At 29.6% G+C, this 9,388-nt stretch overlaps 1 protein-coding gene across 2 annotated transcripts in view; it reads left to right on the top strand.

Annotated features, from left to right (window-relative positions):
• LOC119837637 (zinc finger protein 543-like) overlaps positions 1-9,388 on the top strand; it is a 73,139-nt gene that overhangs the window by 2,747 nt on the left and 61,004 nt on the right. The window contains exon 1 of one of the 2 annotated variants that reach the window (XM_038363343.1): positions 6,833-7,259. The exons of the other annotated variant lie outside the window; for it this stretch is intronic. The gene's annotated coding sequence lies outside the window, so the exon portion shown is untranslated. Of the gene's footprint in view, positions 1-6,832; positions 7,260-9,388 lie in introns of those variants that run through there. 2 annotated transcript variants of the gene reach the window in all.

Raw genomic sequence — 9,388 nt, 5'->3', positions numbered from 1 at the left:
GCATGCTTAAAATTAAATTTTAAATTTTCGTCCGCCATCATCAAAGGTCTGCGCTTCGATATTTTTATTGTATGCATGATGGATACATTATAAGGGACGAGTTCTATTATTTCGTTAGGGGGTAATAGCTGATGATTGTTTTGAAGCAAAGAGTGACGGTCACTTAGCAAGTTTGACTCCATTGAATTTCGAATACTTTTTTAAAGCATTTGATTGGTATTTGTAATTTTTAAATGAATAGCATCTACATTGTTTTTTTATTTTTATTTTCCTGTATTGTTAGGGTTGCCTGGTAGAGATCGCTACCTAGCGATAAGGCCGTCCTTTGCGAATTTAATTTAAGATTTTTGTACGCCTGTTAGTTTTTGATTTTTTACGCAATAACGAATTTTCATTCATTTCATTCATAATAAATGAATTGAAATGTTTTGCCGGTTTAGGACTATTGCATATTTCAAAACGAATTCCGAAGATTTTTTTATGCATATTTCAGCTTAAACATTTATCTTTATAACTATATTTATGTGTATAGTATGTTAATGGTTATGCGAAACGAAACAAAAATGATTATTCAGGAGTCATCGTGTAGGTCTAGAAAATAAAGCCTAATCGTTAACAGATGCAAAAGATCTGATATGCAATGTTTATAATAAATTTTAATTTCGTCGCATAAATAGATTGATCTGGCAATTTTTTCCGGGCGAAGGTTAATATAATACGAGTCGTTTAGGATATATTTCATAAAACAAAATCTACAAAATTCCCTCTATTTTATGAGCCTGATATTGGAGTCAGAATCTAAAACTATCAGAACTTAATTCTAGGATGATTCCATTTACTTTTATTACCTACGTTCCTGAATCGTAATAGCAGCACTTTCATCAAAGATAAAGTTAATTTTTTGTCGTCCAATCATCGTTTATCAATCAATTAGACATATGATCAATAAGGTAATCAAAAAAAGCATAAAAAAACACCTCTACCAGCTTCTTCCGTTTCTTCATTGTTAGAAGAATAATAAATCTTTTCTATAAAAATGTTACCGACTTTCTTGGGATGGGATGTGATGTGATTTGATAGTATAATCTTTGGATGTTCTGCTCTAGATTCTAAAATGTAATCACATTTGGTTGTATTTTAGAATCTACAATTTCCTAACGAAATAATTTCATATCGAACACAACCATCACGTCAATTGGTTGAAAACCCACAACAATAGAACAAAGCCAACCAAAAACAGCAATATTGAGAACCTGCTTCTCTCTGAGAACAACGTTTAAAAAAGTTATTTTTTAATATAAAAAAGTCGAAGTATTATTATCATAGTATTTTCTTGTGTTTGATTTTACGCGAGTATTATACGTTTTTGAAATTAAAAACTTTTTAACAGATTTTAAACGCGATTTATTCATTATATTATTAACCCGACGTTTCGAACACTTTACAGCGAGCGTGGTCACGGGGAGACTGAGATGTTACATGTCTTGAAGGTCATAAAAAGGTTTTAATTTCTAAATATTATTATCATATTTTGTTGATTAAACAATTCCTCAATTTCATTGAACTTACAAATGGTTATCACAAAAAGCTTTCCTTTGATTGGTTTAATATAATCTTAAGAAAACATAATATGCAGTATATTATCACTCTACTATGTTTAAATCGTGTCTCTTTTATCGGATTGATGTTTTAAATACTTAGTTTTCTTATAAAAATTACCTCATATAAAATCACTTAAGCAGATACTTTTAATGAAGCTATCTTTAGTATTATACTTGCCATATAAGCAATGCTCTTTTATTATAATTCCAAAATATCCCAGCGCCTGCCCATTTTGGTTAGCAATAATGTTGTTAAGTTGAGTTACTAAACATCTTCGCTTATAAAGAAAAATTACATCTATTTGGTAACTAGGTCCTAATACTCAAAATATTATGGAAATATTTTTCACATTATACTTCGATATTTCCTCTTTTTAAGATAAGTTATGATTTTCTGTTTAACTTTTATATCACGTTTCAATTAAACGATATAATTTAGATTATTCTCATGATAACATTTTGGGTTTCAATACTTGATTATAAAATTAACACACTTCTAACGCTCTCTTCCTCTAATATAATAAATACTCCTGTTTTAATCAAATCTAATCCATTAGTCGCATGAATTGGTCTAGAAATGCATTTTCTGAGAATAGCTGGTCAATATCCAATCGAAGTATTGTTTTTGTATTGGCATGGAATATAAAAATAATTGAAGATTAAAATTTGTTCTCGATAGGAGATACATTATAAATTTCGTGTGTTAATCGATGTGTTTTGAATCGTTTCAGAATCCCATTCAATAATATGTAATTAATTCTTTAAATGCAGGTACAAACAACTTAAAAATCATACTATAACTAGTTAAAATATTTCTATAAATAGTTAATGACATGCTAATTGTATCCAAGAAACTATTTTTAACCGAGAGAGTGTGGAAAATATTAAAATATGAAGCAAATGATTAAACAAAAGTACTAGATAACATTCTTGTTTAGTGGCTTGGAATGTGACGTTTGCGCTTGAAGAATCCTCGGTAAAAACTGTGAGTGAAGTCTAGTGTGTACACACTGAAAGATACTCGACTAGAGATTATTTATATTTAACTTGCTGCGCCCCGCGGCTTCACATAAGTCCGTATCTCGTAGAAATATCGGGATAAAAAGTTGCCTATATGTTATTCCAGTTGTCCAGCTGTCTACGAACCAAATTGCATTGCAAGCGGTTCAGTTGTTTATGAAAGAGTAACAAACACACACACATCATTACAAACTTGCGCATTTATAATATTAGTAGGATACTGTGTTGAATTGGAAGGTCTTCTTGGTACAATGGTTGATGAAGAAACGTGGCATCCCGGTTTCTATTTCGACACTAACAAAAGAAATTCGTTCGGCAGGATACAGTAGTAGGCATATTTGTAAGAATAGGGTTATGTGAAATCGATTGTTCGAATGGGATGCGAAACTTCATTTGTGATCGAAAACAGTAGCTTGCTTGACAAACCTAGCAGACTGTAGAATCTGTGGATGATGGCACTCATGATGCTATTCGAATTAACTTTTAGTAAAATTACTTTAATTATTTTTCAATACGAGTACATCAATCTTAAAAGTAGGCCATAGGTTAAACGAATTCTTTGCACTCATTTAAAACTTTAAAGTCAATTATATGAGAATACTTATATATAGAAATTAAATATGAAATAAAATTAATTCCCATTTCCCTTGGTCACGCCATCACGTGTGAAAGACTAGACGGATTTCAAAAATTCTCTCACCATTATAAAGCTGCAATTACATTGAGTGACATAGGCTATATATATACCACGGGTGAAACCAGGGTGAATAGGTAGTATAACGATAAAATATCAACAAACGAAGTGGAGTGCCTTCCACTCAATCGTGCAGCGTCAATTTTCTAACGCCATTAGCACATACACGTGTTTTTGTGAAAGAAAAATCTCTTTTATTACATTACGTCGTGTCGTCCTGTGTTTTGCATACATTTATGGTACAGTTAGACAATGAATGGTTTACAATTTTATGGTACCGTATTCCGGGTGTTTGATTTGCGACGTACGTTTTTGCTGGATGTTTCTGGAAAATTCTAATGTTCGATTTTCAATGTTTGCGCATACATACGCATTGGTTTTGTGTGTAATGAAATTAAAGGTCGTGATCTGTACATCTAATATATAGATTTAATCCTGTCTTATGTACTTGTATATATTATACTCTAGATTATTATTGCGTATTTTCTACTAAGAAATGTGGCATGCTTTTTTTTAAGACAAATTGTTCAAGCATTCCTATAATAATTGTAATTATAATAATCTAAAACTTTTCATCATCTAACTGAATGAATCTTTTGCTAGAATAAGCATTTTTTTTAATTAAATCGATAATTTCATAATACATGAAACATCAAAATGCTGTTATGCTTTTAAGATTATCTTTAATAAAACCCTATTTATAAAAACTTATTTCAATAATTTCGAATTTAGAATATCCTCTAAGCCGTCGAAGATATATTTGATACCATACAGTTATCTCGCTTGCACGTATACCACTAGATAAGGACCAAAATAGCCTTCCGTAAAACAGACCCTAAAGGTAGATAAGAAATGTAACTGAATTCCAATTAATTAATACGGGAATTGGAAGAATGCTAGCGGTGTTAAGGACCCTATACATTTTCTTAATCTATACAGTATTATACGCGTGAAAGTTTATCATGCTATGTGACAATAAACTACTGATCAGGTCTATATGAGATATTAGGAATAGAGATAGAGATAGATTAGGAATAGTCTGGATTGGAATATATGATCATTTACTTGGCAGCTGAAAGAAGTATATTTTTTTAAAATAGCCTTCGTACTTTGTAACTGGCTTAACCCTACACCAATGATGACATTTTTCATAAGTTTTTCATGTAAAGTCTTTAAAAAAAATATAGTAATTAAATTTGAATTCGAATTCAATTTATCATTAACTAATCAATACCAGAATCAAAGATAATGTAATCAAAGACTATTGTACATAGGTCTTTAGACCTAACTTAAATACTAAGCCCTAATCTATAGCAGCTGGATAACTGTTAATAAATATTTTTAGAAATTTCACTATCACCAATTTGTATTCAAAGTGCTTCGTTTCATTGGAGTAACAAATTTAGTAATAATTTGATATCTTATCCCTTTTTAATGACTAGTCTCTCAGTCGGTTTTACTCGCATTAACCCGTGATACAAACTAAATTAAAAATTATAGTAAGAAAGGTGTAGTGCTGGTGTTTAAAAAGTTGTTAAATTTGGTTAAAACGGATTTTTCTAATTATTAGAATGCAGTACAAATTCATTTACAATACCTCAAATTATGAAAGACTACAGCTTATTATTAAAAAGGCTTACGCATTATTTTATAGCATAATATTTAAAAATTAAATTCGTACATACTATAATCTTATAAAATATTATCTTAATATAATATATAAATTATAATCTTATAAAACATAATCTTAATATAATAATATAAATTACGTCACTTTGTTGTCCGCGGTGGACTCCTGAACTACTCAACCGATTTTAATCAAATTTGCACACCATGTGCCGTTTGATGCAACTGAAAAGATAGTTTATATCATTTCAATTACGTTAAATGACTTCCCGGGCGGAGCCGGGGCGTGCAGCTAGTTATAAAATATAATATACGTATATTATCTTATTAAACATTAAAACCTTAATTTACTTGCACTAAAGTGAAGAATCTCTTCTCTAGAATAAATTGTTTAATTAATTATCATTTATAGCAAAACTAAGTTTCTTACTCACCTACAATTATTTAATTAATTTGAGATATTACTTTTAATAACAGACAATAACATTTTTATTGCATTATATTTAACAACCATTATCACTTAGCATTACAAGACGTAATGCTTTATCTGTATTATTACAAGAATAAAAAAAATATAATGTTTTCATAATAAAATCTCCCAAATACGTATACAGAAGGCGACCCAAATAGCAATATTTATCCCTATCAGACTCTATCAACGCTAATTCCCCACAATAGTACCAATAACAGTAATTACAAAACGTTAAAGATTTCTACGCGTCCTAGAAACGAACGCCCACGGTCTAGCATTTCTTTCTATACCTAATACATACCTAGCTAAAATTCATACTGAATAAGTATAAGAACTAGCTTCTAAAAAAGGAATCGAAGTGAAATATCACAAGTCCACTCTATTATTTTAAGAAATATAAGCTCTATGGTATTGTGATAAGGTTGTATATTTAATGTCGGTTCGATGCGCGTGCGTCGTATTGGTACGGGAAGTTATATTGCAGGCCAATGCACGATGCATACAACTAATAGTGTTGTGCTTTGCATTGAAATAACGATAGTGTTGTTTCGCAACGAATGTCGATAACTTTTTCATTTAAATGTTTAAAATGAAATTTTAAATTGTGTATAAATCAATTTAATTGTTGCAAATGAAAATAATTTTAAAAGAATATTCTAAAACATTGTGTTATGTAAATCAACAGTTTTTTTAATAATTTGAATTACCAGCAATATTTCTTGCAGCATGTGAAAACTATTTATTATTTATAGTTAAATAGTATACCTTCTGTAAAATGCATAGTTTTTCCCGTATCATTCAATACCGGTATTTTACAACGTTGAAGTAATTCGTTATTATAACATAATATAACGTAGTTACGAGTATAACGGCCGCCTCAGCGCTCGATATAGGCTAAAACATATTATTATATGCAAGACGTTTCTTGTACTTCGCGAAAACTAGGGCTGCTCTTACCGTTACTTTTTAATCGATTTATCGATATCTTTTTGCTTTTTAATTAACGTGTTCTTTGTGAAAGTGCTGTAGTTGTCATAATTATAAACGAATTTTTAAATTCATACAAAACTATAGAAGAAAACAAGAACACAATGATGTATTGTTAAGTTATATTTATTTTAAATTGTCAAAATGTTTAAAAGCACTTCGCTTATTACTAACATAATCATACCTATTGATAGTATTTATACAATAATTCTTCTTAAATATAACCAAAGAAACAAAACAATATCCTCATTTAAAATAGACGATGCATAAAACATTTCAAATATACACAAGAGCGCTTCGCTCATGAACGTACATAAATTTTCTGAAGATGATTTAGTTTCTAAATCCTAGCACAGCCCTATGCCCCGCAGGCAAATATGAACGAATGTAAGTTGACTTAGAATAAGTATGTTCCTGCAATCGAGAGTCGGCCAGTGTTAGATCATAATGTGTTGAAAGTGCATGCGCGCAACACTACGCCGCAAAACAATGAAAACTCATTGGCAATTTTCGAAAATTTCAAATTAAGAACGCTCTGATTTGCCAACGCGGCAGCGCGAGAAAAAGGCGCGGATTCCGTGTTCGATATTCGAAAATGTGACATTGACAATCGCGCGCCACCAAATTTAAAAGTGACAGCGCATTAGAACGTGGAAATGGAGATTTAAAATTCGCAAAACGCCATTATTCCGTGAAATTGGAAAAATGTAATAAATATCTTACGCAATGAGAGAATAAAAAATGTGTGCGTAATTTTAAGATAAGGATTTTGGCGCGCGTTTCTTGGACGCGGTGTTTGTTAAAAGTTACAGACTTTAAATAAAGTTTGTGTGTCAGTTACGAAGGTTAAAGGAAAAAGGTTAGTGCTTTGTTAAGTTTAAAAATTAAGAAAATAACCTAATATTCGAAATAAGAATTATGCGAGTGATAAAAATAGCGAATGGATGAAGAAAGCGGATGTGTATTTATAGAAAGGACATAATGAATAAATTTAATGTTATTTTGCATTTTAAATAGGATAAAGTTGTAAATAAAAAATGGGTTTCAAATTTTTTAAAAGATTGAGGGATTCTTTAATTCCGTATGCTAATATGCGTATATATAATTAAATATAATTACATTTAAGTAAAGTTTTATTATCTCGGTATGTACGTAAGTTCTGCGCGGGAGTCGAAAGTATTTCGAGATTGCATTTAAAATTGCTTTAACAAAGAAGTTTCATACACTGAAAATAATTGAAGCCTTTATAATTTTTATATTATTTATCAATAAATAAGATTTATATAAAGATAATTGTTATCATTAAAATAGATTTAAAGTACGATGATAGGATATCAATGTAACTTTACAACTAGTTTTTAAACGGAATTTCCAAAATTTATTTTGTCCGCATTAAGATATTTATATCCAATTTAAACTGTTAAAAAAATTGGATTTACAATGTAGTATAAAATTATTATTATTACATTTTTAAAAAATATAATGAGTTTACTAGCTAAAGAGCGAATATCCATTTAAAGCATTCATCTTATTAAATATGGTATTGTACATTAATTTTTATTTATTTTTGAATTTGAAAGCAATTAAATTATTGATTTCAAAATAATTTAATTACATGCATTTTGAAAATGAATAAGAAAGCTTGTGCATTTAATAAAGTATTTAGGTAATTAATTTTTGTTCAGACATTATACTATTGGTATTAAATTGTAAGCTATGCTGAGTTAGTTATCTCTTATAGACAACTTCAAGACAAAATATAATTTATAATGATTCATATTTAATAAAACGGATAAATGTTATACTCGAGATAAGAAAAATAATTGGAAAAGCCCATAAACAAACATAACATCATGAAATCATTAAAATAATAGACGGAAAATGAATAAGAGTCGTAATGTTTCCTTTTCGTAGAGTTTTAGTGATGCGCGTGCGCAAAATTTATAATTCTTTTTATTAAGTTACACTTAACATTCAATTCCCACAATAAATCGCTTTTAACTTCAATGAAGAGGGATTTATTTCCGAAACATTTGCGTGAAATGAAATACAAAATTATTATGTACTAGCTGCACGCCCCGGCTCCGCCCGGGTTGACATTTATCGTAACTAAAATTATTTAAACTATCCTATCTCTCAAGTTGGATCGAACTGCACATGGTGTGCGAATAACAATCGGTTAAGTGGTTTAGGAGTCCATTGAGGACAAACATTGTGACACGAGATTTATATATATTAAGATATACCTTAATTTCATTCGGTGAAAATTAAACTAAAGCCATTTTAATTTAGGTCCGATGTCAAAAGTATGCAATGTATGTATTTGATATTCGTTGAATGTTTTATCGCATTTTTTACAAAACAAAAAAGGGATGTTTTAAAACAAATATAACATTTTTTGTTTAAGTTGAAACTAGATGAGACATAGACATAGACACGATTTAGAATTTCTATACTAAATATAAGTATACAAAATATTATTATTAACATTCTTTGAGAATAAGATAATGTATAAAAAATCTTTCATAATTTGTTTTTGTTAAGCGCCTGAAACAAAAAGCACTTTAGTTTGAATTTTAGTTTATTGATTGATGAAACTTTGTGTTAGGTTATAGGTTACTTTCCATGCCGAAATTAGACTTTCTAGGGTTGAAATAATTGAGCCAATGTATGTGCGCATGCGCTTACCAACTAATTTACTCGGTTGTATTATACACACTATAATGACATATACCTAATACCTATATCACGTTGACTACCTCTACTCCAACTAACTTCCCTCTTCTCTTTTCAACCTGCTTCAAAAAAGGAAGAGATAAATTTGACTGTTTTTTTAATAAACTGAAAATCTTGCTGAAATATTCAAAGGTATAACGTTAACATCTGTTTGAATATTTTCTCCTTACTAATAGCAGAAGCTGTACAGTTTCCGAAGATAGATAGATCATAAATTACTCTTTAGAGACTGATTAGATTATAATATGGTTA

This window comes from Zerene cesonia, chromosome 28 (assembly GCF_012273895.1).
Source record: "Zerene cesonia ecotype Mississippi chromosome 28, Zerene_cesonia_1.1, whole genome shotgun sequence".
NCBI lineage: Eukaryota > Metazoa > Arthropoda > Insecta > Lepidoptera > Pieridae > Zerene > Zerene cesonia.
The sequence above is the reverse complement of the archived record's forward strand: the minus strand, read 5'-3'. Positions and strand labels throughout refer to the sequence as shown.